Below are 7,012 nucleotides of genomic sequence, written 5' to 3' on the forward strand. Positions count from 1 at the left end.
ATAGAAGCTACATCCTCGAGGAGAACTCAGAATATGATGATGCTTAAAGCATTTTGTTCTGCTGAAGGGCCATTTCTTGGCGAAACTTCCATTTCTGGACCGTAGTTCTAAAATCCCCACTCAATGAAATTACTATTTCTCCTTAAGCTGCTTCAAAGCATACACCTATTCCTCACTGAAAACAGAAGTAGGTGACCTCAGCCCTGCTTTTCAGGTGTTACAGACTGTGAAGAGTCCAGATGAGAATTTCAAAGCCAGAGCAATGCCACTGAAAATAAGCAGAACTTACTTTTCAAAGAACTTCAGTTAGGGGATGGAGTGTACTTGTTTCTGGCACAGAAAAACATTTTAAATCATCACTTTCTCATACACTCCAGCAAAACTAGCTCCCACTACAACCAAATTTGACTTCTAATTTTCAAACTACAAATCATGAAATCCTGAAAATCCAAGCTACTGAATGCTGTCTGTATACCTTCTGCAGTTAAACAAGACTTCGTTCACATCAAGCGAAAAAGTCAAGCTTACTCAGAGTGTGAGTTAAAAACAGTGTGAATAGACCCCACACTGTTTACACCAGAAAGGAATTTCAACCATCATTTAGTGAAAAATTAAATCTGTTAAGTCCAGCATCACAGTGCTTGAGGGGCCCCATTCATCACCACATCAGCAAAGGGAAGGACATGTCTGCTCAAGGCAGTCAATCAAATGCACACACTGTTTTGAAGCAAGTACAATACATAACGTGCATTACATGAAGATACATTCTCATCTGTAAGAGGAGTGGAAACATCTCTCTAGCAGCTGTAGGAAGAGACAAGGAATAAATTCATATTGATTTCAGGCTTGTTTATTTGAAAACACTGAGAAATGATGCCATTTGTTTGCCTTGCTGCGATAGCACTTGAAGGAACATAAGTCACACCAAAACTGTCTTGCTAGGATTAGTTCTCTTTGTGTGGAAGAACTATCCTGTGCAGTGCCAGACAGCCTTGGTGGTGTTATGCCCATGCTACCAGAAAATGTAGTCCCCTTATGATTGGCACTGGTTATCTGGAAACTAATCTGGGCTGCGACAGCTCGTTCCCCTTGCTAGATGTAGTTTGAACTTGTCTTCAGAATCCCCTCCTGACTGGATTTTAAGATGTTTAGAAGGATGCTCATGCTCCCTGTTTTTAATAACTGAGTATAATATAATAATAATAATAATGTCTGGTTAATAGCTGTAGTTTTGAAAATGGGAGGAACAATGAGATATTCTATTTAACTGACAAATTTCCATCTCCTTAAGGATAACCCCCACGTGGTAGATTCACACCATTTCGCACCACTCAAATGGTACAAACAACAGCACACGATCACTGCAAAGAGAGTACAGCACAAAGAAAATGTGAATAGAAATGCAGGAAGACCAAACCATACACAACCACTCAGCTACTGAATCAAACATCAAAATGACAATCTCAACTATATGTGAAAACTGATTTGTGACTGCTTCAACAGCACAAAACAGGTGCAAGGAAAAAAAACCAGACTGCTTCACCTTGTCTACTGTGCCTCAGGGCTGAGGGGCAGACCGTGTCCTGTGCTGGGATCCAGCTGTCTGCCTTGCTCAACAGCTGCAGCCCCTTGGTCTGGGGGACGGACTGGCCCTAGGGGCAGGAACAGAGGAGGAGACAGGTGAAAAAATGCACAACCTGTGCCCCAAAAACTCCTCTCTGTCCCTGATCTGGCACTGGCATCCAGTCCACATCCAATGCAAAACCAACTTCTGCCCATCCTGCTGATGCTGGCTACCAGAAAAATACCCTTTCCTTCCTTTTCAAGATGCTTCACTCCTAGATCCCTGTGGCAAAAGGGGATGCAAATATGTTCTGCCCAGAAGTACTTAGGATAAATGATGTCAGTCTCTCCCTGTCCAAAGGGATCTGAAAGGCCTGGCCCACCTTCCACCTCTCTCTGCTTTCTGGACAGCAGCCCTCCCTCAGAACAATTTCAGGAATAAGACACTTGGGCTGCAGCTCCGTTCCCGCTGAGCCTAAGCATTTCCATTCTTCCTGGGGCTATAAGGCCATCGCTGCTTTCTCACCTCTGCTCAGAGTGCAGAGGTTAATTTTTCAGGATGTAGTCTAAGAATTTATTTTCCTGCAGTTACTAAGCTAATTTTCAACCAAGTCTGCACTGCTGGGGTGATTTTGGATGAAAACATATTTGCAGCTCCTGAGTTCTAGGAGTTCTCATGCAGCATCGAGGGAGATGAGCTCTGTCCATACTTTTTTGTCTCACTGTTCGTTTATATCACCCACAGGTTTTTTCGTGGCTGTTTAAGCTTTTTACAGTAATCAGAAAGAACCCTTCATGTTCCAGAGAAACAAGAGACAGATTAAGTAATATCTCATGCAAAACTATGCAGCAGAACCCACTGCAGAACACAGATATCAATTCTCTTAACCTCACCATTACGTTTTTTTCCTGTTAGGAAAACTAACAGCCATTATTGCCCAAATGAGTCCTCCTAGAGGCACGAAACAATTAGTTCTCTATTTATGTGCTTCCCAAGGAATAAGCAGGTTCTATTTCAGAAATAATTTTGAAAAGATGTAAAACATGGAAGAGTAAGAAAAGCCAACTCCATTCTTTAAAGTGAGAGCCTTGTCGTAGAAAAAAATAAAAATAATCTTCTGCCTCCAACCAAATTACTGTTCTTAGCAATTCTCTAAATCATTTTCTGTTCTATTTTTTGAAGATAGCTGCTGGTTTAATTTCTCTACAGGTATAGATGAAGAAAAATCAAAATGCAGCTGATTTGCCTTGGGCAAGAAAAAATATAAAATTCAAAGTCTTAACATGAAACACCTTCACTTGAAACCAGTTGGTGCTTTACCTTTCAGCACAGCTGACTATAACAAAGGCAACTGATCTGAAAAGCCAAATATAAATCAACAGTAAATGCATAGAAGAATTTTCATATAGAAAGAAGAGCTGTGTGCCAAAAATAAAGAAATCAATCAATCTTCCCTCTGCTCTGAGCCTTCCTCTACTGCGACTTTTTTTTTTTTAAAAACATCTGAGAAGCAAAACAGATACCTACTAAAAACAGTCACTGACTTCTATCACAAACCTTCACCCCTTTGTCTCACTACATACAAATTGGAGGTTCACAACCACACAGCAGTAATGGTTTGAGATGGCAACTGACTCTGATTCTACCTGCAGGAGTCCCTTATACTGCACGTAAGATTTCTGGAGCTCCATTTTAAAGATTGTTTTTGTCATTTTCATTAGCTATTAACCAGCATTTAATTAGCCACCGAGTCTAGAAACAGATATGAACCATTTCCATCTCTCCTTGGCTGGTTACTGTCCCACACATTCCTACTTGAATATTATGGAGATCTAATACAGAGAGGTGAAAGGTATCAGACACTGCAACCACTGCCCTGTGACTTCTCAGAAATCCTATTCTACTTCAAAACTTAATCTTCAGTTTGTAGTCATAAAGACAAAAGTGTTCTAAGGCCCTAAAATGACACTTATCACATCTGTGTTATACAATAGGCTGTGGTAGTTATGTGCTCAAGCAGGGTCCCCTGGAATACACGACTCAGAAATGTGTCCAGGTAGGTTTTCAATATCTCCAGGGAAGGAGACTTCACAGCCTGTTTGGGCAGTCGTTTCCAGTGCTCTGTCACTCTCACAAAGATTTTCCTCCCGTTTGTATGAAACTTCTTGTGTTCCACTTTGTGCCCATTGCCTCTCGTTCTATTGCTAGGCATCACTATGAAGAATCCAGCTCCATCATTTTGACACCTGCCCTTCGAAGGGAGGAAACTGAGGCTGGAAATAAGCTTAGCTTGCAGCATTAATGAAGTCCTTACTCAACACCAGACTTTTGCTTTCCACTGACCATAAAAGTTGGTCTTGAGGTAGCAATTTCAATCCATTCAAACCTAAGAATATCAGCTACACCAGAACTTCCCTAAGGCATCAGGAACTGAGCTGCCATAGAAGAGAACAAATCCTTCCCTACAAAGACAACAAAGTTTGCTGTCAACCAGGAATCCATAGTCACCACACTGCAGGTCCCTGGTTGAAAAATCAGTAATGAGGCATTGTGAACAGGGAAAAGCAGCTTCAAATACCCCAACAGTTACATCAGAGAATCACATTCATTCTTTCATCAATGGAATTAAAAGCTAATTGTAGTATATGCAATAGACAGACAGCTGATCTTTCTATACATTCTCTCCAAACAACAAATTCTTACCAATTCTGCTGACAAATAAAGATAACCCAGGAACTCTGTATCTGAACACAAACATTTGGGAACCTGCACTTGTTGCAGCTGGGATGCTATGGCTTAACCAACAAGATGTCAGATATCCAGCAAGAGTTAGGAGATAATCCACAAAGTGAGAAATTAGAGAGAATAATGTTCTATTATATGACCCAAATTTCAGCGCCTTCATGTTCAACCATTTTCTTTCCAGTTTGATCTGGCTGACAGCTGCCCTCAGAGAGAAAGAACTTCAACTCTGAAATATCTGAAACAGGCACTTGCAGCTGTTATAGACAGATGACAAGCAAAACCCTTCCAAAAAGTCTTGTCCAGATTAGACAGGAGAAGAATTTGCAGAGCCACTTAAAGAAGATGGGCACCTGTCCTCTTAGAAAGCTACAGCTTTGGCCATCATATGGAATTAAAGTGTATGTTTCCTTGCACTGTTGCAGTTCAGAGACAAAAAAGTATTTTCTCTGAACTCAGTGGAATTGCATTCACATTAGTGACAAAAGAAAAAAAAAAAAATCTTCTCCCCATATCTTCCTGTGCTTCTCACATTACTTTTGGTAGGAGTCAAGGGAACAGTTATCTGTGATCCACTGCAGGCCTTAAGATTAGCCCAGCTTCTTGAAAACCATTTATTTAAAAGATTTAAAAGGTACAGAACAGCTTTCGGTGTGCTGTTAGTTACCTGTGGGTATGCAAAGCTTCAGGGAGTGGATTTCTGTGAAGAGACAGACAGAATACAGCCTTCTGCTGCACTTAAGCACATAGAAACTTAGCCAAGAGATCTGCTCTTGGCTCAGCACATAGGAAAAGCCAAAGGAAGACAAGGTATGAACACACGCGAATGAGAAACTACAACACATCCTCAACACCTAAATGGAGGTTGAAGAGGGCAGGTAAACTAGATAGAGCTTAATCTGTACATACACCCAAACTGGCACAGAGCTAGGTAGCGTCTAAAGAAGCCCAGCTGTGTGTTGCTTTTTTTTGTACTCTCTACTATGAAAGGAACTTAGTCTTTGCAAAACTCAACTGAATTGCACAAATATCACAGATATTATATCACAGGGCTCACTTCTTTAGCTTTTCAGATCTCATGTCCTCAGCTGTGTCACAAAGAATCCCATCAACCACTCTGCAGGGCTTATTCACATTGACCATCAGACTGCTTAGGATTCACATTCCAAAGAAGCTGTTAGAATGTAAGCAAGGGCTTTGCAGGAGATGAGGCATAGGGTAGCAGCCATTCCAACTGAGCAAGGCAAGGCAAATAGGAGGCACTGGATCTCAGCAAATATGGCTTCTGGGAGCTGCAATCAGTAACTCCAGCTGGGCCATTTGCTTAGGCTTTCTGCCAAAGGGATTTATAAAAAGCACAGTAAAGAATGTGCAGTGGCTTTAAATATGAATTTCAAATACAGTGCAGCCAATATCCACATTTGTCAAGGCTTCTATTCCCCACATTTCTCCAAAGTTCTGCAAGGAATGCAAGGAGTTTCTCCTGCTGATCTAATTTTATCCTCTCAGAGATATCCACCAGCATGAAGGAATGTATGTGGATCAGTGCAGTTTATTACTTCCAGATCTCAGAGACAGAGACCCAAATGATGCTAGATAAGCAAGGGCAGCCTGAGAAATCTGACAGACCAGCCCTTAATTTGTGTGCTGCTACACAAGGAAGCAGTGTGCTGATTTACTAGAAGACTACCCTAGTCTTTACTCGAATGAAAGCATGTCCTAACATCATAGATACTTCCATGAGCTTAACTGCAGCAGATTCCAGTGGTGAAGAAAAGTGGCTGCTGCAAGACAGGTGACACACGCAGGTGGTTTCCACATCAGATACCTTAGGTGGTTCCTTAAAGGCCAGCAACAACTATTTAGCAACACAGGACTTTCTGTTACCTAATAGGTTTTCCATTTTCTGTGATCTGAAGCATGTTAATGTGACTGGAATTGAGTTTATTCAAGTTCACAGGAGAGCTGGCCCTGTTACCGCTCCTGCACATTCTGAATTTATGCCAGCCACAAGCAGCTTGGTCACCAAGGCTAAGCAGCCTCTGAACACAAGAAGGAAATCCAATAGCCAAGGAGATTTTGTCCTTCGTACAACGCAAGTAACTTTACAGTTAATATAGAAGGCCATTTGTTCAAAATAAGTTCTATCACAGAACATAAAAATCCCCCAGTGCCAGCACTGCAGGCAGGTCAAGTGGATCATTATTTGCTTTCACAATTATATACAAGTATACAATATACCTGTAAGTGTTCACTGCTTCTGTAGTCTTGCTACAGTACTCCATCCCATACAGGAGTGTATTTGAACAATTGGAGTTCTGATCAAATTAGTGAAACAGACTCTGTCTCCACCTTCTGTCCTCATAGCTGTATGAAACACTCAGAGACAAGAAAACATAGCCTGAATCCCAGCTTCACGTGCCAGTATGTATTCAGTGTACACTAAGACCACAATTGCTAAACAAGCAGATATCTTTAAAAACAAACAAATCACACCACCCTGAAAATCCCCCTCACTAAACTATAATACGAAAGTGACAGTATAAAGAAAACTGGCACAAATCTGTGCCATTGCTAGACAGGGCTTCTCACTTACCTCACGAAGGAGGAGTTATGCACATGTCTAACTACCAAGACAGGACTGTCACCAGGGTTACCAGAGCTTGGCAGGGTCCTTCTGGCAGCACGGCAGGCCTCCCGCTCTGC

The sequence above is a fragment of the Centrocercus urophasianus genome, unplaced genomic scaffold (genome assembly GCF_019232065.1).
Source record: "Centrocercus urophasianus isolate 14NV4802_14NV808 unplaced genomic scaffold, USGS_Curo_1.0 seq_10, whole genome shotgun sequence".
Classification (NCBI taxonomy): Eukaryota; Metazoa; Chordata; class Aves; order Galliformes; family Phasianidae; genus Centrocercus; species Centrocercus urophasianus.